We start from the raw sequence: 23,727 nt of genomic DNA, 5'->3' as shown, positions 1-23,727 counted from the left end.
TTTTCATAGAATTTTTTACTGTAGGCCCTCGAACAAACTTCGGGCCCAGGGGAACCCCCTTGCCCTGGTCTCCCCCCCCCCCCCCCCTCTGGTCATGCCTGGATATCCTACGACCGTAACGCATTGATCCAAAACTCCAAAAAATCCAATTATGGAAGGGCGGCATACCATCTTGTCAGTCCGCTCATTGAGGGTACCAACGTCTCAGAGCCCATCCGATTATGGAGCACCATTTTATAAGGCGGACTCATTGTACTTTTGTATGACATTAAATTGCCTTTCGTGGCTGCTGAATGATGCTAGAGAGCACGATTTTTCATTAAAAAAAGACGTACTTAATTGACACCAAATCGAATGCTAGTACTGCTGATAATTTTAGTAGTGCACTGCGGATACTATGCATACATGTTTGGCCGTAGTACTAGAATCGAACAAATTGGGAAGAAACTTCCTCCTTCTTTTTTAGTCCTCTTTTTACGCTAATACCCAAAGTTAAAAAAATATACAGACGTTGACGTCCGGTCCGCCATCAAGTGGATGGGGGACTCAGGGTACAATCGATTCCACAAAAAAGAAAAACATTTCAGCGACGACTGGTTTAAGCCAACAATAATAAGCGGTTTTTCTTTTGAATATAATTCGCACCCGTGAAGTGTTTCCGGATTATAAAGGGGCAAACAACATCCTGTGGCCACTTCGGCCATGCCCCCCATCCCAACCCACATCCTAGTTCCTTCCCCGCCCGCCCGCTTTTATAAAAAAATTCAGCTAATGGAGGTTTTTTTTCGACTTTTCCTCCAGAGAACAGTTTATGTATTTGCAAATATATTCTTTAGTGATAAGTTAATTTAAGCTATAGTTTGTACCTTAGATTAAGCTAGGCTGTTAAGGTAGTACTTAAGTTAGGTTAATTTAGCATTATATGTTTATAAGTTTAATAAAAATCGTTGTTTTCGCAAAAATCGTTGTGGCCACTTCGGTCTAGCTGCTCCCAGGGTAGAGGGGAGGCAGTGTTTAATTGATTACCGCTGCCATGGACGAAATCGCTAAGTGCTTAATTTTGCTACAAAGAGCAGTCGATTCAATTACAGGCGGCTATCTGTAAAGTACATTGCGAGTTGACTCCACTTAACTTGAAGGGTCGGCTTTTCAATCTTCTGAATGGGAAGAAGTCAGATCAAGACCGTCAATCCAGTCCGAAGCTCCTATCTTGTTTTTGTAACTTTGGTTTTCCATGTAGCATTGTCAACCCTACCTAACCCTCCAAACTGGAAGACCAATTGATACAATTTGTTTCATTTATAGGCGCGGGAGACTCGCCTTCATCCTTCTCCGTTTTGGTCTGCTTTTTTTTACATATAGCGTCTGTGGTACACAATATTTAATCTTGACCAATTGAGTCAAAGGGTAGTATAGGTCCCGGGGCGAAACGTGGATTGGTACCCACGATGGAGCATAAAACCTGGGAAATGCCTGCTGAACCAACACCAACAGCTCTACTACCAAACCCTATCTCCACCTCCACGTGGTGACCGCTGGGAGCTCTTTCTTGATGAAAAGCTGCAGACGGAGAAGGATGAAGGCGAGTCTCCCGCGCCTAAAAACGGGACAAATTGTACCAACTGGTCCTCCAGGTTGGGGGTTGGGTAGGGCTGACAACCCTACACGGAAAACAACTTGTTACGAAGTTATAACAGGAGTCTCGGACAGGACGGATTTTAAAACGACGGACCCGGCAACGACAACGGAACAACGATTTGCGCATTTTCTCATGGAACGTGCACTCCCTGTACAGAGATGAAGCTGATGAGCAGCTAGCCGATACCCTGTCCCAATATAGGGCTGATATAACAGCGTTGCAGGAGATGCGATAGACAGGGACCGATTTCCTGGAGAAGAGCCACTACGCCATATATTATAGCGGTCATCCAGTAAACCATGTGCTCGGAGTAGGTTTCTTAGTCAGCCAAAAAATGAAACCTGCTTTTATCGGCTTTGAAAACATAAGCGAACGGCTATGCACTCTGCGCTTGCGAGGCAAGTTTAGAAATATAAGCCTCATAAACGTTCACGCCCCTACAGAGGAGACTGCAGAGTCAGAGAAGGATACCTTCTACGAGGCAGTAGAAAGAACCCTCGAAGCCTGTCCCAGATATGATATCAGAATCATACTTGGGGATTTTAACAGCCAAGTAGGGAAGGAGCCCGTATTCAGGCGATACGTTGGCTCCCATAGCTTACACGAAAAAACAAATGATAACGGATTGCGGACTATTCAATTAGCAGGGTCACACGAAATGGTTGTTGGAAGTACCTGGTTTGCGCGGAAAGCGGTCCACAAACATACATGGTCCTCTCCAGACGGGACCACTTTCAATCAAATTGACCAGGTGTTGATCGAACGCCGCCACCTCTCAGCCTTGATGAATGTCAGAACATATAGGGGGGCCAATATAGACTCGGATCACTATTTCGTTGGCATGGTGCTCCGAGCTCGAATAACAATACCACCTAGAATCCCCTCTGACAATCAGGTGACACAGTGAACACTGAAGCCATCCATAACACAACCCTCCGCGACACCTATAAGAGGGAAATGGATGCTGCAATAACCGCAGTCAACAGAGGACCTGGAGATGAAGCATCAACTAATGATCTTCACAATCACCTGAAGAACATTATCATGGAGACGGCCACAAACATACTTGGCCCCAGCCGCAAAAGGAGTCGGAACGGCTGGTTTGACGATGAATGTAAGCTAGCAACGGAACGGAAGAATGCCGCATACCGAGTAATGTTGCATTCTCAAAGAACGCGGGCACGCGCAGAGACTTATCACGAACTCCGTCGAACGGAGAAGCGACTTCACAGACGGAAAAAGGAAGTCTGGGAGAACCAACAAGTCTGTGAACTAGAAAAGTACAGGGGGCAACCGCACCAGGCGCGGAAGTTTTACCAACAAGTCAGCAGGATGAAACCTTATACACCTCGATGCTCATCCTGCCGAGACAAAGAGGGAAATCTGATTTCCGACAGAATGGGCATATTAGAGCGATGGGTTGAGTGCTTTGATGAGCTACTGAACAACCAGAACATCGGCGAGTTGGAGGTCCCGCCAACTGAAGACGACGGACAAATACTGCCACCACCAAGTTTAGGAGAAACAGTCCGTGCAATTCATCGGCTAAAAAATCATAAGTCGCCAGGAGCCGATGGAATTACAGCCGAATTGGTTAAATATGGAGGCGACCAGTTACACCAAGTGGTTCATCAACTTGTGCTCAAGGTATAGGACAGCGAATCAATGCCTGACGATTGGCAACGAGGCATTATCTGTCTCATACATAAAAAAGGAGATATCACACAGTGCAGCAATTGTAGAGGTATCACGTTGCTGAGTACCATCTATAAGATATTCTCCACTATCTTGCTAGGCCGGATAGCCCCATACGCTCAGAACATCATTGGCCCATACCAAAGAGCCTTCACTCTAGGCAAATCAGCAACAGATCAGATTTTCTCTCTGCGGCAAGCGATGGAAAAACTGTTGGAATATGGACAACAGTTGCACCATCTGTTCATCGACTTTAAAGCCGCCTATGATAGCATAGCCAGGGTAAAACTGTACACGGCCATGGGAGAATTCGGTATCCCGACGAAATTAATAAGACTGACTAGGCTGACCCTGACCAATGTGCGAGGCCAGATAAAAGCAGCAGGATCACACGACAAGGGGATGCGCTATCATGCGTCCTCTTTAACCTGGCCCTCGAGAAAGTGATTCGTGATGCTGAGGTAAATGCAAGAGGTAGGATCCTCTTCAAGTCCACCCAACTACTGGCCTATGCTGACGATATCGACATCATGGGAAGAACCACCCGAGACGTACAAACTGTCTTCATCCAGATCGAGCAGGCCTTGAAGGGCGCGAGATCTTGGGCTGCACATCAATGAAGGCAAGACAAAATATATGGTGGCAACGTCAGCACCGAAGACAAATCAACGAACAACATCAAACCGCACTGGTCAAACACAAACACGAAGAAGAATAAGGATAGGAGAATACAACTTTGAGACCGTTGACAATTTCTCCTATCTAGGGTCGAAAATCACAACCGATAACAACTACGATGATGAAGTCCGCGCACGGTTGTTGTCAGCCAACAGAGCCTATTTCAGTTTACAGAAACTATTCTGCTCGAAACGTTTTGCCATAGGGTCAAAGCTCTTACTGTACAAGACTATGATCTTGCCAGTCCTCATGTATTCCTCGGAGACTTGGGTTCTTAGCAAGAAGAATTTCGAACTGTTGGCCGCGTTCGAAAGAAGAATTTTTGGCCCCCCACATGAGGATGGACGATTCCGTAGCCTACATAACGACGAAATCTATGAGCGATACTATGACCGTCAAGTTGTGGATAAAATCCGACTCAATAGGTTACGGTGGGCGGGTCACTTAATCCGTATGGATGAGGATGATCCCACCCGGAAAGTCTATAAGGGCAATATCTATGGTAGAAAAAGAAGACGAGGCAGACCCTGCCTAAGATGGAGCGATGGCGTAGGTCAGGACACCAGACAGCTTTTAGGGATATCGAATTGGTGGACCTCGGCGCAAAACCGGGATGTCTGGAGTTCCTTATTAAGGAAGGCCTAGACCGGATACCGGTTGTTGCGCTGTTGATGATGATGAATTGAGTCTTTACCAAGTTTTCCATTGGGTACCTAGCTAACGTGTAAGATTCATTCATCCAAAAAACATGTCTACAAACTTATCTGTTTTTTTAAATAAGTTTGAAAGAGACTTCGGAGGTATAGGACAATTCAGGAAGCGTAGCAACACTGGGATCCTCCTAAGTTAGTCTCCACGAGCTCTTAGCTTCATCAGCCCGTAATAGTTGTTTTTATTTCATTGGGTTTGATAAGAATCCTGAATAATTTCGTAGGCATTTCCTTTCAACTGTTCGAAAAGTGAAACCTCCCTGAATATAAATTTTCAGTAAAAAGATTCACTGTTGACATGGCCGTTATAAGTTAGATCGCCCAAATTTGAATTTCACAAAATTTCCATAATAGTTTCACAATAACTGGGGGAATTAATTCCGTTTATGTCACATAAATTAAATTAATTACATAATTAAGTTAATTGACAATTAAGAGAAACAGCTTCTGAATTTCCCCTCCTGTTCATCACTAGTCAAATAATCGCTTTTTCAATTGCTTCGAAATCTCAAAGAGGCCCCTCCCCCGGCCTGCTGATTTTCTAACTTCATATCCGGAAACCTGTCAATTGCTTATATTGATTCGTTAGATAAAATGCATCCAATTGCATGCTATTAGGAGAAGAGTACAAGGCCATTTTAGAGATTTTAGTTTACAATTTACGTAACGATAATTTCTTGATGGGACTTTAGAGATGCCGGGATTTCAGAATTTAGCTGTCTCGAGAAATGCAGGAGCTTTTACAGGAATAATATACCATTAATTAGTAAGAAATTGACAGACGTACGAGGTATTTTGAACTCACCAAACACCTCTACCGCTTAAGGGGGTCAAGTTTTTCTCTCTCATCGGGACATTTCATGAGCATTATTGAAAATTTCTGGTCATTATCACTTCTTAGCAGCTAGTTCTTGGCAGTATATTTATACTTCTGGGCATGCCGCGTGGTGGTTAACGGCAGGCAAATGAAGGAATAACAATGCGATAATTGCCAGGCCGATTTCGACAGTCAGTAACCATTCCCAAGTACGTGACACCCATAATTAGGTCAAGGTCAGTGTTTGGCAACACTTCAGGGAAAAGTGTTCCAAAAATTAATCAAAAGGGATCTCCCCTCTGTTTATTTTATTTGTCGCTAGCTGCCATCTGAGCACTGTCTTCGGGAGTTGTCACTTAACAATTGTTCAACTATGTCACAGCATCTAAAAATAGATAAAATTATCGAATCCTCTTGCGTAAAGACGAATTTAGAAAAGGGTTGAAGAAACGTCCTTGGCTCTAGGCAATTTCTGTAAATTGGAAAACAATTCCAATAAACGGATAAAGGTAAAATAATGAAAGACAGTACGTGGGAGTCAATTATAGGAACCTTGAACTGGATGGTTAAGGAAGATAGTCGTGAGAGCTGGGGGTTCAAGGGACAAGTGCAACATTGAAAGTTGATGAGGATGATGTAGTCATGCAAGCAGAAGTTAATGGAAATTTATTACAGTCTAGTGAAATAGAATAAAGGAGGAAGGATAAATATAAATACAAAATAAATGAAAGGCATAATTGTATGTGAACACCTAGAGCTCTCTGGAAAGGGATTAATTCTCCCGAAATCTCAAAATGGTTTGCTTAAACAGTAGGCATAGGACGAAAAAAGCGAGGTGAAAGAGGGGTGTTAGATTGAATAATGGCATGTCTTTAACATTTTTTTTTGTGGATACAGATAGTGTTAATTTATTTAGTCAATTTCCATATAATAACGAAACATTTATACAATATTTCAGGCAATTTACATTGCTAAAAATCGGAGATTGAACTAGTGACAGTGAAACTCTGGAGAAACTTCGGGAAATAATTGTTTGGCGGTGTATTCGATATCTCGAATTTACCCTGGAATTTCCAATCAGGGTAGAGTGGTAGACCCGCGATTGTAACATTGTGACACAGTACCCCTTCAGCCAAGGATCAGAGATTGTCTGTATAGTCGATATGAAATTTTTCTTGGAAACGGACAATGTTTTAGGATTCACCACTGTATTCCAATCGGAAGAACTGACAATAATTGAAGCCTATGTTATTGATGGTTTTGGCATGGTCCGAAGCGTGTTATAGCAATTCTGACCGACCAACCAGCCACTTAGGTTTTGCAGTCAGTGACGGTACCCCCAGGTTGGTGGGACAGGGCAACGGCACGGCGAATAGACAGGGTGGTGAACTCAAAGTCAGTCTACTCTGGGTTTCAGATCATAGGAATATGATGGGGAAAGAACTGGCTGACAAACTAGCCGCACGGGGCTCTGGTAGTCGGCGTCTTGCCGGTGAATGTCAACTTACTTAACAGTCACGAAGGTTCACCACCTACACCAACTCGATTTTGCCCTGCTGTAGCAGAACCCGAGAGCTTTTAGGCCAGACGCGTGTAAATGTGTTTATAGGGGACCATGCCACTTACAATTTGCACTGCCAAAGCTGCCGAGAAGAGAAACCCTCGAGAATATCCAATTGCCCAGCTCTAACTGAAGCTAGGTTGCGGATACTAAGTTTTGGTACTTTTGGTACTTTTGGTACCTCAAAGAGACTGCTATTGTTCGTGAATGGTACAGGCTAGTTTTGAAGATTTGAGCCGGCTGGGTTCTACTTCCGTAATCCTTCTTGCAGGAGTCATTGTCTTAGAAGTTTGTGGCAGTAAAATGGCGCAACACAGTAATAATTGGACATTATGAAAAGTGTCGCAAGTTACAATTTTCACAACAATTTCCCAAGTTGTTCTCCCAACTCTCCGTTCGAGGATCCCCCGTTTCTTCCGCTCGCCAGGAGAGAAATCATTTCGGCCATCGGAGAGTTATTTGTCGCAGCACCTGCAGAAGGGGATGATCGTTAAGATTACAAAAAAGGGCACCCGTTTTGAGTGTAGCAATTGGAGGGATATCTGTGTGCTCAATGCGTCGCAAAGATAATAGTTAATATAATCCTTGAACGCATCATAGAACATCTTGCACACTTTATCGATGGTTTCCGCTCGGGATTTTCCTGTATCGATCACATCAACACAGTGCTGGTCATTTCGGGACAATGAGGGGAATTTAGATCTTGTTCTTCATTGAGAAAGCTTTCGATAGCGTGAACGGGGAGTGTATTTGGAGTGCCATGCGTAGGGGGGGAGGTAATCCGAAGAAACTAATAGTTATCATCAGAGCGACTTATGATGGCGCAAAATGTCATGTCCTGCACTGAGGTAAAATTTCGGAGGATTTTGAAGTCCAAAGTGGAGTCCGCCAGGGATTTTCTTTTTTTCTTCTTGTTATCGGTGACGTTCTTTCTGCCTCCCTGTCCGGAGGATTCGGAAGAATTCAATGAGCAATGACTACTTTCACAAACGTCTCGACTGATGACATCTGTTTGCCTTCTCACTGGGTCATGGTCCTTTTCCAAATGACTCTGGATTTGGAAAGAGACGAAGTAGAGTTGGACTGAAGATAAATACCAAGTGAACCAAGGTTCGCAGTCTGACGGGTCATAGTACCCTCCCTATATGCGTTAATGGGCAGAGCGTCAGAAGTGTCGATCAATTTGTGCATGGCGGTACCGAACTAGATGTTGCCCGACGTATTAACATTGCTAGATCCGCTTTCTCTGCTCTGTGCAAAATCTGGAAATGCTAGTGTTCTTTTTGTGTTGCTATATGGGAGTAGCACATGGAAAGGGAACTCCATTGTTACTCAGAACTCGACATTTTCTTCAATACCTGCCTGCGTCGTATAATTGGAGTTCACTGGCCTGAAACTATCTCAAACAAACAACTTAATCGGCACAGAGGCTTGGCATTCGTATGCGATGCAATAGAAAGGCGGAAGTGGCAGTGGTTAGGTCGCAAATTAAGGAATAGCGACAATTGCATTGCGGATTATGCCATGCAGCGGAGTACACTATTCCAAGTTGGCCGACGAGTGGATCGCCCCAAGGGGATCCTCTCTTTCAAACCCCTTTGAACCGCCAATCACAGGCCTTTTAAAAAATATAGCGCTTCAAATGGGTGGTGACAAAATCATGACAAAGTTGTGTTTGCCAGCCTCACCAGAGAGGGAGTGGATGTCGGATGAAACGAGGGCCCCTCTTTCTGAATACCGTTGAAGAATTGTGGCGGTCATTCCGCGGTTCTGGCGCTCGAAAATATAATTTAACAATAATAAGCTTATTGGAGGTGCAATAATCGTCGCGGTGCACAAGGAGGTCACAGAGGGATCGCTCTCTTGTCACTGCATTTTCTACCTACCGCCCCGCGTGCGGAATAGGAAGGGAGCCTTTTTCTTCCTAATGCATGCTTTTTTATTCTCTCTCTCTCCGGACGTGGAAATGGCAAATCAAACTTCACCATGGACTCTACATTTTAAACGCTATAGGTTTTTTAGGGGGGGGGGGGGGCTAGTGTTCTCGATTGTTCATCGGGGTTTGGGAGAGATTTTTAAAATTATACTCTACCATTATGGTTCCAATGCGAGGAATAAGAGGAGGAGGAGGAGGTGATCGCCGCAGTGATTCTTTAACGGGATTTAGAAAAGGTGGACTTTCTTTTACCTTGTAAATCTCCCTGATATACAAAATAGGTAAAAAATTCGTTACTTCTCAGGAAATTCCGAGGTTTTGAGGTGCGAATATTTCCGGTTCTTTTGCTGAGCTGCAGAAAATTCAATTCGAATTCTGATTGGAGATTATTTGTATGCTGTATACCGTATTCTACGGTGCTTGGCAGGATCCAAACAGACGATCATTAGTGCTGTCTGCTTATGAACATCGCCCCAAACTGAGCCAAGGACTTCTGGAACTAAATGATTCAGTGATGACGAATGAAGGGATGCAATTCGTAATTGAGCGGAAGTATATTTTTCTCTAGTTTTATATTCTGCTATCTGACATTATTCAATCTTTAATTTATCAGCACGCTGACTGGATCTACAGTTCGATTGCAACTTCCGTCCGTGTTCTGCCATCTTCTTGACATCTCCAGTCGCTCCTACCGATTAACTATTTCATGCCATCGATGGCCAAAGGCTTTCTTCTCTCTGCAACAATATTTTAAGACGCCTGCCTCAAAGGTAATTTCCTAGGTGGCAAGATTTAGAAAAATTTCTCATATCGGCAAAGTTTGAATAATAGCTAATTACAGAAAGAAATAAAGTGAAACCATAAAAGGTACATGAAAGAAAAACAGAAGAAAACCTCTCCAACATGTTGAATGGTCTAAAAAATATTGAAATAAAGGAAATGTGCAAAGCCAACCCTCCTCCGACGTCGCAAACATTTAGTTTATGCCACAGATCATTCCAATTCATGTTGACGACATGTTCAAAGTGAGACTTATCCATTGTTAATGGTGTATTCTGACCAGCCCTTTAGAATTAATTAATTAATAAATGAATTGATTAATTAGTGGTAAATTTTGCGAATTTTGTGATTTAAAATAGAACAGAAAAGGTGGGTTAGAATATCCTAACCCCATATTATAGGTAAGATGATGAAAAATTAAATTTAACGCTGTTTGCCAAAGGATCAGTGCCATCGCGAGAAAAGTCGACATAATTTAAGTAGACAACTGCCTAATTCTATTCTAATATTCTATTTAACAATCTGCATAGGCTGAGAGAGTGGAATCACCACCGAATCAAGAACTTTGTTCTTGTTTTTTGTGGAACTTTAGTCCATTTGGTAGGACTTGATAAAAACGCAAGGAGATCCAATCTGCTTAATCATTCAACAAAAATGTTGATATCATTTGAAAGACTCCATGTGGTTGCAGGAAGAAATGCTACCGACCAATTCTTGAGCTGCTGATATGGTTTGAACAAGAAACCTGCTTCCGCCGAGTGGATCTATCTTTTAAAATGTTATCTTCGCGCTTAAGTTTATTCTAGTTACCACTTTTTCCAAGGTCACACAACGGTAATAATTCTTAAGTTATGATTTTCAAGATTATCAACCATTCCCCTCCAGAAATGGTGCACATTATAGCATCCTTTATCAAAACGCTAAGGCTTTAACGTGTCTTGCTTGCTCGCATTCGACCTAAATCTTTTAAGTCTCCGGCACCTTACTCCTTGATTTGTTGCCAGGGCTTCGTGCTCGGCAAGATATAAGGACAACTTCCCACCCCTGTAATTGGATTTGCGATAAAAGAGGGAAAAAGGCAATTTATTTATGGTACAGCGCCGACCGATATACTCTGGCAGGATATTTAGTTTTTAATATTTTTCGACAGGGATGCATGTTCCAAGGAGCAATCTTTGCCTTTTTCGAAAGCAGATAGTTGTAGCTAAGATGCCTGCACTTTTTCAAGGTTAGATAAAATATACTTGTCTAAGCTCCTGTTCTTTAAGTCAATTTTACTGACAGGACTGAATTCTTGGTTACCTCCCCTGGGAGTTGTTTTCTTAGTCGGGTAGTTGATGCGTTAAGGGAAGGGGTTTTCATATAAAATTCAAAATTTGAATCTTTGTGAATTGCTGACCAACATGCATTTTTGAAACACACATGTATTTATGTACATATATACATTTGTTATGAAGAAAGGTGGGTTCATGATAAATTAAATAAAATTATTTTTGAAGCGAGATACTTGTTAGACCACTCGTGTTAGATGGAAATTTTAAATTTGCAGTCCATCTGGTAGGAAGCAGTTAATTGCCTTTGACTTCACTTCCTTTCTGTAATCATGTGGAAAAAGTTCAGTCCAAAATTCATTGGAGAGGAGAAACAGTGGGAAATTCATCGAAAACAACCATGCGCATCCACTCTGTCCATTTTTGGGTGGAAACGAGTGAAATGTAGATCCTACCATCCTAGTTTTGGGTGAGCCCTTCCCTTACAGAAGTTAACTGAGGAACGTGAACATGAGTCAGTTGGGTACATTAATTTCCATGCTTAGATATGAGTAAGGAAAATGTCAACCAACTCTATTTTCACTTAAGTATTCATCAAATTGATGCATTTAATTTTTAAGCTGTTAAAAAAATATTTTGAGAATTAGTAGTTATGGAGGCAAATATGTTAGAAGTTTTAGTATTAGCAGAGCTCCCTCAAAAGGGAAGGCCGCTGTAGTTCTTCAAATAAATTTTCCACAAAGCAAGGAATATACTTGGCTTCTAAGTTTGTTTACAAATAGCGATAACCCCCCACCCTTTCGTATATTTATCTATATTCATTTTTCTGCCAGAATCTCTATTTATTGTATCCCTTTCAGGTAGAAACTAGCAATGAGGACTTAAATTAATGTAGGTACGGATTGGATAGATGGGGTGCTTTGTATAGGAGTGAGATATATTGCCCCATACTCTCAGGTATAATAGGTAACGTTCGGATATATTTCATTCTTAACAATATTTACATAAAAAAAATGTTTTAAATTTAAGCAATTTAAGCATTCCTACATGCCTAGATATTTACAAAAAAAAGAATTTGAAGATTCGCGGTTCTAACCTTCCCACCAAACTTTGTACCAATATGCGCATTCGTATCTACGGAAAGTGCGTATAACCGGCAGGCGGACAACCAGTAAACCAATTTTAATAAGATTTTGGATGAAAATACCCGCACTTTCCGTAGATACGGATGCGCAGTTTGGTGGGAAGGTTAGAACTGCGAATCTTCAAGTTCTTTTTAAGGTTTTGTGTAAACACAAAACCTTATTGTGTAAACACAAAACCTTATTAAAATCAGTTTACTGTCTGTCTGTCTGTCCGTCTGTCTGTCTGTCTTTTTTTTTTCGGCGTTGGAAGGTGGAAAGGTTCAAAACCTACTGCTGGCTCCTGCCACGCAGTTATGTGAGACTTCTACTCACTAAAACCACCTCCTTCTCATTCCACTCTCCCCACGGAACTCCTATCAAGTATTGCATCGCGGGGCTGGATCAACTTTTAACTGCGGCTCATTATGGTTCTCTCCCTTCCTTGGTTTCGTCGTAGTTCTTCCTGCCTAAGCTGTTGGTGAATAGCTTGCAGTTCCCTTACAACCTGGTTCCAGGCATCCGTTGACTCCAGCATAAACTCCACAATGTTTTCGGGTGTTAAACGCCTGTCTGCGACAGCTTCCATTCTTGTTCGGTGCGCGGTGAACCTGGGGCAATCAAATATGACATGCTCCGCATTCTCAGCCATGTTACCACATCTTGGGCAGCATGGTGATTCGTCGTGACCAAATCAATGTAAATAAGCACGATAACCTCCATGTCCACTTAAGAATTGTGTTAACTCGTAGCTTAATTCCCCATGGTTTCGTTCAAACCATCTCCGAATATCCGGAATGATGCGGTATGTCCAACGATCAGTTTGGGACTCGTCCCATCGCTGTTGCCACCGTTCGATAGATTCCCACCGTGCCAGCTGCCGTCGAAATGCGCTAGACTCTCCAGCTGCATACGTTTTGTCGTAGAGTCGCCGACTTTCCTTCGCCAAGATGTCTATGGGGAGCATCCCTGCTAGTACATATGCCGCTTCTCCTGATGTTGTCCGATATGCACTGCATACCCGGAGTGCACTTAACCGATACGCCATTCCCAATTTTCGGCAGTTCACTTTGTTATTCAGAGCAGTTGCCCAAACTGGAGCTGCGTAGAGTAGCACGGAGCTGACTACCCTGGAGAGCAGAAGACGTCGACTTTGTCTTGGCCCACCAATGTTCGGTAGTATCCTCGAGATCGTTGTAGCGATGGAAGACGCTTTAGTTGCGGCGTACTCAATGTGTCTTTCGAAGTTGAGTCTTCTGTCAATAATTACTCCCAAGTATTTGAGCGATAGTTGGGAGTAAATTGTTTTTCCGCCAACTTTGATTTTCACAGTTGTGTTCTTTCATTTCTTGCTAATGAGAACTACTTCTGTTTTATGCTCGGCAAGTGAAAGGCCAAAATTTCTCAACCAGGAATTGATCTCCCATATCGCTTCAGTTGCATAGATCTCGATCTCGTCTTGGTGCTTTGCAACCACCGTTATTCCGATATCATCGGCGAAGCCAATAGTTGTCACGTTGTCCGGTAGGCGTAGCGTCAACACTCCATCGTACATAACTAGCCACAGCAAGGGACCCAGGACAGAACCCTGTGGCACTCCGCAAGTTGTCGGGAATATTTTTAGCCCATCGTCCGAGTCGTAGTAAAGTCTTTTCCCAAGGAGAAACTCGACCACAATGCGTACAATGTACTTCGGGGCTTGTATCTTGTCGAGTGCCTCGGTGATTTTTTTCCAATTTGCACTATTGAACGCATTTTTTACGTCGAGGGTTATTACTGCACAGCATTTTCCTTCTTCTATTGCAGCCTGAGCCAAGCCAGTCAACATGCTGATTGCGTCGACAGTTGATTTTGCCTTACGAAATCCGAATTGTTTGTCGGAAAGGCCTCCTTCCTTTTCCGCAACAGCGAGCAGTCTGTTATATATTACTCGTTCAAATAGTTTGCCAATGGTATTGACCAGACATATCGGCCTATATGAGGAGGGGTCACCCAATGGTTTACCTGCCTTCAGAATGAGTATTAGCTTTTGTACCTGCCATTGCTCGGGGAATTCTCCTTCCCTAAGGCATGCCGTGAAAACTTGGGCAAACATACCTGGTGCTGTCCTGGCGGCTACCTTCAGGGCAATGTTAGGGATTCCATCCGGTCCTGGAGTCTTTTTTTCAATCAATCTTTTTGCTGCGTCTAGAACCTCCTCATTTGCCACTATCGGAACTTCGTCGGGATTTAAATGTACTGCAGGCAGACTTGTACCATTCAGATCCACTGGGAATAGAGTGTTCACTATATTCTGCAACAACTCTGGGTAAGTAATCGGTGGGGAGCGCTCCCCTTTTAGTGATGGCATCACCGACCTATATGCGCCCCCCATGGGTCAGAGTCAGCTTCAGTACATATCCGCTTGAAATGTTCGGATTTGCTCCTTGCGATAGCTACTTGCAATTTTTTCCTCGTATTTTTATATTGCACGTGTAGCTCCTCGAACTCAGGTCGGTTTCTTCTGCGCTGGGAGCGTCTCCTAGCTTTGAGATACTTTTTCCGACATTCCTCAATTTCGGAATTCCACCAAAAATTAGGATTTCGTCTTCGGAAAGTGTTACGTCGAGGCATAGCGGCATCGCATGCCCGCTGCAATTTTTCCACGACCTGTGGAACTTTGTTTTGTGCGCTTCCCGATAGCAATGTATCTTCCAGAAGTACCTCCTTGAACATTTCTGCGTCGAATTTCTTAGTTACCCAGCTCATCGTTATTCGTTTTAATGGCTTCAAATTATTCCTTTGCGAGGTTTGAAAGATGATAGCCTGATGATCGCTATGTGTGTACTCCTCGCTGACACGCCACTCTAAGTCTCTGATTAGGGTATCACTGACGAAGGTGAGGTCTACCACCGATTGCAATTCTCCCCTCCGGAATATGTTGGCTCCCCCAGAGTTGGCAAGTACCACGTTCAAGCGCGAGAATGTCTCCAGCAATATTCGTCCTCTTGCGTTGGTTTCTCTGCTACCCCATTCTTCTGCCCATGCGTTGAAGTCGCCGGCTGTCTGTCTGTCCGTCTGTCGGTCACACGCATTTTTCTCGGAGACGGTTATAGCGATTGACACCAAATTTGGTAGAAAGGTGGGAACTGTGAACGCTCACGCATACAGTGAGTTACACCCTTTTACATCGAATTTAAGGGGGGTCCCCATACATGCAAAAGGGGGTGTAAATTTTTTTTCATCAAATTTAATCACGTGGGGCATCAAATGATCAGATGGACCGCATTGTGCGGGCATTGTTCCCCAGACACCCTGTACGGGTTGATGTAAACAGCGCGGAAAGCGTCGTGGATTGCCCCCTTTTCACAATGGGAGAACTCGAAGAAGCGGTTCTCACTATGAAAAACAGGAAGGTGCCAGGTCCTGATGGCATCCCGGCGGAAGTTTACAAACTGGTGTTCCGCCAACGGCCAGAATTGCTGCTCGAAGCGTTCAACGCGTGCTTGAAGGAGGGCATTTTTCCTTGTCGCTGGAAAGTGGCCAGACTCGCGTTGATCAGTAAGGGTAAAGGAGACCCGGAGCTCCCGTCTGCATACCGACCGCTGTGTATGCTTGACACGGCCGGAAAAGTGCTCGAGAAGCTCATCAGGGGTAGACTCGCTGAAGCGATCCGTGCTGCCGGGGACTTATCCGCAAGGCAGTTCGGGTTTAGAACAGGGAAATCTACAGTGGATGCTGTTATGGAGGTCGTAGATGCGTTTAATCGAGCCGGGGCACACAGCCGCCGATCTCGACGGATAGTGCTCCTCATAACGCTTGATGTCAGAAATGCCTTCAATTCCGTAAGATGGACAGATATGCTAGGCACACTAGAGAACTTCTTTCACGTGCCAAGCTATCTCTTGCGGATACTGAGGGATTATCTGAAAGACCGCTCCCTGTTCTATGAGACGCTAGAGGGCCAGAGGAGAATGGAAATCACGTCGGGAGTAGCGCAGGGATCCATCCTAGGGCCGGACCTCTGGAACGCTTCCTACGATAGTCTGCTGAGACTCGATATGCCTGAAGAGTCGCGCCTGGTCGGTTATGCAGACGACGTTCCGGCACTTGTTGCCGGACGCACTGTTGAACAGGCGCAAAGCAGACTTGGCATATTGATGCGACGGGTAAGCGGATGGATGACTGCTCGCGGTTTCAACCTTGCGCTGGAAAAAACCGAAGTAGTCATCCTGACCAGAAGGAGAATCCCGACCTTGCGTCCCATATCGATCGGCGAGTTGACTATAGAGTCAAAACCAGTGATTAAATACCTTGGTTTAATGCTCGACTCGAAGATGAGCTTCTTCGAGCAAATCAAAGCAGCAGCGGACAGGGCTGCAGCAGGAGTCGCGGCCTTGAGTCGGCTAATGGCGAATGTCGGGGGCCCTATATCAACTAGGAGACGTCTCCTCATGGGAGCAACGCAGTCCGTCCTTCTCTATGGTGCGGAGGTATGGGCTGATGCCCTTGACAAGGAGGTGCATCGTAAACGCCTCGCTCAAGTGCAGAGGCGGGGAGCTTTGCGAGTGGCGTCTGCTTATCGCACGGTCTCCGAACCGGCTGTGATGGTGATTGCGGGAGTGATCCCCGTTGCCCTCCTTGCCAAGGAGCGCAAAGCTATCTATCGCCGTAAGAGCGAAAGCTTAAGAGAAGTGGTTGCCCGTGAAGAACGTCAACGCACCCTTAACGAGTGGCAACTTTCTTGGCAAAATGAGCCAAGGGGCAGGTGGACTGCGCGGCTCATCGACAAATTAGATCCGTGGTTGAGCAGAAAGCACGGTGAGATTGATTACTTCCTTACCCAACTTCTAAGTGGGCATGGAGGTTTTCAGTTTTACCTGCACAGGGTTGGGAAGGCGCCATCTCCTGATTGTGTGTTCTGCAATAGAGTGGCGGATGACGCTGAACACACCTTTTTCTCTTGCGAGAGGTGGGACGGCCTCCGCCAGCAGCTTTATGCAGACACGGGGGAGCTCTCTCCAGATAACATTGTGCGAGAGATGCTGAAGAGCGCTGGCAGCTGGAATCGTATTGCGCATTATGTTCGGGCTCTTCTTACTACGAAGAAGATTGAACTCGACCGGCAGAGGGATCGGACGGTAAGGGGTTCCCTGAGCTAACAACTCCCTTCCTCCCCTCCCCTCCCGTTGGTGAAGGGAATTCCCTGACTTGAAGGCTCCCAAAGCCGGGAGAGCGGGAGGGCTAGCCCGAAGTAATGTGTCAAACGGTTCCAGGCTAGTTCTCTGATGACAGGGAGGTGTTTAGTTGGTAGTCCGCCAGCGTGCTGTTGCGGGAGTCCAACACTCTGTGCGTAAACGCATTCACCTACCCTACTCCCAAAAAAAAAAAAAAAAAAAAGGGGGGTCCCCATACATGCAAAAGGGGGTGTAAATTTTTTTTCATCAAATTTAATCACGTGGGGCATCAAATGAAAGGTCTCGATTAGTACTTTTCGAAGCCGGTCTGACATTTGTTAGAAAGGTGGGGAGTGCGGGGGGTCTAATGTGATCATTTCTTTAACGGGGCCATTCTCAGAAACTACCCAACCTAAAGGTCAGGAGGTGGCCACTATGTGGTGCCTGGGCTCCGAAATACCCGGCATACCGATATCTGTTCAAATAAAGTTAATAATACTATATTACTATAATTTTTAGTAATTGGCTGCCATACAGCAAACACTTACCGAGTGGAACATCGGGAAAATCGACGAGGCAAAATTTGTCGAAGCTCTTTTAAAAGGGTTAAATCAGCGAGAAGACCCTGGCGCTGACAGAAGAACTGCAATTAAATGGGTAGTTCATTCAGCAATGAGCCTTATTGCCGCAGCTTGTAATGCATTCGCTCCCAAAAGGAAACTGCGTCCCGGTAAATTACTCGTGTACTGGTAGATGGCTTCCAGGCCTACGAATGAATTGCCTCAGACTTCGACGGATTGCTCAACGCGTAAGAGGCCAAGACGAGGTGGCGCTTACAACTGTAGAGTATAAGAGTAGGAAAAAACCAGATTTCCTACTTGGAGCATTCATCGTATGTTTGACCACCGGTCTTTTTTCCCCCTCCCCCTGAAAGGTTGCGAGCCTTTTGCTGATAAACAAGGGCAATGGCGACCCAGAGGCGCCGTCAGCGTATCGTCCGCTCAATATGTTGGACACAGCGAGGAACCTAACTGACGCAATATGTGCTGCAGGAGACTACTCATCGACACAATATGGTTTTAGAGTGGGTCGGTCATCAATTGATGCCAGTGAGGAGATGATCCAAGCGGTAAAACTGGCACATAGTCGCCACTGTCGGCGAAACGCCCTTAATTCTGCGAGGTGTTGCGATATTTTTGGGGTACTGGAAAATCATTTCCATACCCCGGACTATATATTGTGGAAGTTGAGGGATTATTTAAAGGACCGTGTCCTAATTTACGAGACCCAGGACGGACAGAATGAAGGTAACATCGGCGGCTAATCAGGGATCTATCCTTGGTCCAGAACTTTGGAACGCCTCATACGATATTCTTCTACTACTCGAAATGCCTGATGAGTCGCATCTGGTCAGATACGCGGACAATGTTGCGGCACTGGTTATCACACGCGCGGTTGAGCAAGATCAGCAGATCAGCGCACATGGGGGATGGTGATGCGGCGAGTAAGCAGATGGATGGCTGACCATCGATTCTCTCAAACTCTTGAGAAAATTGAAGTCGTTGTGCTAACCAAGGAGAGGGTTCTCACAGTTCTACCTATTCAGGTTGGCGAAGCCATGATTTTGTGGAAGCCAACAGTGAAATATCTCAGTATCATGATAGACACGAAGATAAGAGACAAGCTGCGGCTAGAATGTTTGCGTGTTGCCGGTTGATGGCCAACGTCGAAGGTCCCTTATCCAGTAGGCGTCGTTTGCTGATGAGCGCAGTTCAGACTGCCCTTCTTTATGGTTCCGAAATATGGGCTGACTTCATCAGTAAGGAAATGTCCGCAACCGTCTAGCGCAAGTACAAAGGCAGGCGGTCTGTGAGTTGCATCCGCCTATCGTACCGTCCCAGAGCCCACTGTAATGGTGAACGCTCTCCATGCCGCTGAGCGGAGGCTTATACATTTCAGAAAAGGCAACGGAAATGAGGAAGCTGCTGAGACGTAGATGGACCATACATCTCATAAAAGACAAGCGGCCGTGGTTTAATTGAAAACACTGTGAGGTTGACTATTATCTAACCCAGCTTTTCAGCGAACACGGGTATTTTTCAATCTTATCTGCACGCAATCGGGAAATCACGGTCGCCCGACTGTATTTATTGCAAGGACGTGATGAATGAGGCCTGCCACACATTTTTCATCTGCAGGAGGTGGGAGCTCCATCACCTTTCGATGAAGGGTGTCATACGTCTCCGGACACCCTAATTGAGGCCATGCTGCTGAACGAAGACATATAGAGTCGAGTGGCACGTTACACTTAAGACATTTTTAAGACGAAAAAGTGGGAGATGGATAGGAGCTGCCTGAATTCACGGGGTTTTGTTCTTATACTCAATAGGCCTGATCATGTTGCAAATGTGTTTTAGTCGGTAGTCTGTCTGAGACAGGAATCCGACACATTTATTTATTTAATTATTTATTTATTTATTTAATTCAGACGATATACAGAATTCTTTGTTAAATATTGCCCTCCGAGGTAGGAGCAAGTAAGTGGCTTACCTTACGCTTAAAACTAAAGACGGAGACAGAGTCAAAGGACTCAAGCTGTAGGCGTTGTAGGAACGGCATAGCCTTGGGATCAGGGAGTGAAAATAAATTTCGAGCTACGCGAAGGGTACTTAAAAAATATTCGCACTGAGTGTGTTATTAGAGGCGGTGCGGAAAGCAATATCCGAGCTGGTAGAACAGTTCATCAGGCAATTGTAGAGTTTGAAATGAGTACATATATCAAGCAAAACACAGCGTTGCTGTAGTGAAGCGAGATTGAGGGTGCGAAGTCGTCATGGATAGTCACCCCGTGGCAGGATCTTTTTGTAAAAGAGGGTCCGGGTGAATTCGCGTTGAACAACTATCAGAGCGTGACAGTCACGGATGTGGAAGATGGACCGAACTACACAGCAATATTCAAGGATACTTCTGACAAAGGAGTTGAAGAGTGTTGAGTTGAGCTGAATTGAGGTAAAGTTGGAGGAGGAACGAAGGATAAAGCCAGACATTTAGGAAGCTCTGTTGATGATGGCAACGAAGCTGGAATTGAAACGAATTTTGTCGTCGAATATTACACACAGGTCTTGGGAGGGCGTCAGTAGTGAATGGGGTTGTCCACTAAGAGAGTCAGAAAAGGATGTTGAGGAGGGTTTAAGCATACCACACATCCGTTTTCAGAAGTCAAAGTCTCGTCGAACGAATTTCTAGGCCGCGGGAATACGTAGACAACGACTACTTAATAGATCATTGCACTTTTGGCACTGCACTAGTGTTGCAATCCACAGGCATTTTACATCCCTACTACGCACATTTCACATCTACTACCTACCCATCTCTACTAAATTTGCGGTGAAATTCCAAGACCGGGGCCCATCACACTCCCATTATTTAATAGCCCAATAAATGGGTATTGAAATTCGCGAAGAAGACTTCCTCCGCTAAATCTAATTCCTGCAACTGAAAACGTCTGTATCTCAGGCAACCTAAAAACACTTCACACGTGAAGCGTATACTTTTCTTCAGAGAATTTATAAAGATAGTACCTTTCAGCTTCGCTTACTTTTTCAAATTTCTAGAAAAATTCGACAGAAATACTCTAGACATTATCCTCTTTCCCATCCTACTTTTGAAGTCATATTTTTAGATGTGGTATTTTCTGTTGTGCAGGATATTTTTGGAGACTCGATGTACTTCTAGTCGGAGGATACTAAATCTTTGCGTCTACAATACTTAATCCGCATCTATTTTCGGACTTCAAATAAGGAAAAATTAAACTTTTCAGCATCCTCTCTCGAGGAGCGGCTCATCAAATTTACTCTTGGTTCATTACACCCCCTAAGAAAATATTGTACCCTTCTGTTATCCTATTTAGACGGCATAATGTTTTCCTTTTATGCTTGAGACCATCATCTTTTTTCGTTTTGGGTTGAATGTGTTCTACAGGCAGCTGTGCTTGCTTCAAGGATAATCGATAAAAGCGAGGAGGTATTTTGGGGATTATTCAATTAGCTGATATGTCATCTGTGAACCATCTGTTATGGAAAATTCCGATATATGATATACGATTTGCTCCGTAGGTTGGCTTATGCTATATTATCATAGTATAGGTTGATATTCCTTAATTCAGACTAAGCAAGGATATTAGTTTTCTCCCACTTCGAATTAAATCCCATTTGGGATTATGGAGCGCTGACGCTAAGTAGTAACAATTCAATTGCAGGTTGGTGTTTGCATAGTTTTTCTTTGATAGTTTTCGAACTTTCGGGGATTTTCATTTACTTTTCCGAACTTTTACCGGCTTTTCTAATCAATTTCCTAGTTTCCTTTCTGAAGATAGATTTATCGTGTGCAAAGTAATGTTTTTGTGTTTGGGTTGTGTTTTTTCGATTTCCTGATGGTTCACCAAGTCGTTTAGGAAAATATGATTTGGTCATCGTGATGAGGTTATTTTTTGAAGGAAAGATATAAAAAAAGCAAGTAGAAAATTAGAAACTGGGAACGTCGAGCTGGGAGGTGTGCTCACCTCGCTCCAGAACTCTAAAGGGGCCCTTGTACGATGGTTTCAGCGGCCTCCGAGGAGCGTCCACCCGAATAAGGGCCTGTGAGCACGTTATGAGGTTCCTGGTGTTATCGACCTCCATTGTCGTGTGTCGGAAAGGTGGAGTCTGCCGCAGCTTCGAAACCGCGTCTCTGTACAGACGCAGCGTGCCGGAATGGCTTAACCGTGCCCTGATGTCCAGCACAAGGTCAGCGGGGAAGCGTAGATTCTTTCCGTACACCATATCCGCGGGGCTAACCGTGAACTGCTTTCGTACGAAGGCCGAGGACGAAAGGCAAGGGCCGCGACCATGACGGATAGTCGCGAGCCATTAAGGCGGCCTTTAGCTTCCGGTGTCAACGTTTCAACATCCCATTGGACTATGGATGGTACTCAGTAATCTTGTACCATGCGGAGCCAAGGAGCTTGCCTAAATCATAGAAAAGAGTAGAGTCAAACTGCATTCCCTGGTCCGTGATGATTACGAGTGGTGCATAAAAGCGTGGGATCCACTTTCGACAGAGGGTCTCCTCACATGATTGCGCCGTATTGTCAGTCAGAGGTATTGCTTCAGGCCACCGCGTGCACATTTCGATGATTGTGAGGCAATACTTGCATCCGTGTGAGTCTTGCAAAGGGCTAATGATACCGAGGGACGGTGTGGAAGCCCTTGATCAACCTAGGGAATACGCCTACTTCCTTTCTTACGTGTTTGTTGACTTTGCACTTCTGGCACGAGATGCACTGTCTGGCATAAGAGTTTGCCACCCTGTTCACGGACGGCCAGAGGTATTTTCCAGTTACTAACTGGTTCGTCGTCGTGATACCTGGGTGCTCAAGATCGTGTATTGCGTTAAATATTTCCTTTGAAAATTGGCCGGAATGTATGGTCTAAGTCTCGTGTCTGATGTTACGCAGACTAAGTCGGAGTTTGAGCCGAAGATAGGTAACTCCTTTAACTTGTATTTGGAGTTCACCTTCAGGCTATGAAGCTCTGCATCACAAAGCGTAAGCAACAACATTGCCTTCTCAGACAAGTGTTGGATATCAGAAGTGAATTGGTTGATGAAATTCAAGTGACGAAGTTGGCTTTGTCGGGGTTTTGTTTAAGTGCTAAAGTGAGGGGCTTGGGGTCCCTGAACACGATTAACGGCCTGCAGTCAAGGGAGAAACGGAACTATTTTATGGAGAGGTACGCAGCGAGCTGCTTACGATCATAGGCGCTGTATTTCTTGCGCTGGGTTGAGTTGCTTTGAAACGAAGCTCACCGGTTGCTAAGTTTGATTAACCCGTTGGTGAAGAGGGGAGCCCTCCGCTGTGTATAAGGCATCGACGAATACTAGAGGGTAGAGGTGCATTTGGTCGGGGATACGCATGGACACGCCTCAGTAGACCCCACAACCTTGCGGGAGTCTTTAGTTTTGGGCCTAGACAAGTAGGCGTTTAAGATCGCTCCGTGATTAGGGGCCTTGGGCAAGAAACGCCGATAGCAGTTTAACATGCCCAACAACCACCGCAGATCCTTCACCATGGTTGACAGGGGAAAGTTCCTAATCGCTTGAACTTTGTCTGGGTCAGGTTGGATACTGTGAGGGGTAATCATATGGCCGAGAAATTTCAAGTGCTTCTGTAGAAATCTGCATTTTTCGACGTTTAGAACAAGTCCGGGCTCAAGGAGATGTTGAAAAATGTACTGGAGATGGTCCAAATGCTCAGATTCTTATGAAGAAGCGACCAAAACATCATCGATCTATACGAAACAAAAATTTAAGTTATGTAGGATAGAG

This window comes from Hermetia illucens, chromosome 5, assembly GCF_905115235.1.
Source record: "Hermetia illucens chromosome 5, iHerIll2.2.curated.20191125, whole genome shotgun sequence".
In the NCBI taxonomy this organism is placed as follows: Eukaryota; Metazoa; Arthropoda; class Insecta; order Diptera; family Stratiomyidae; genus Hermetia; species Hermetia illucens.
Note: the sequence above shows the minus strand (reverse complement) of the source record.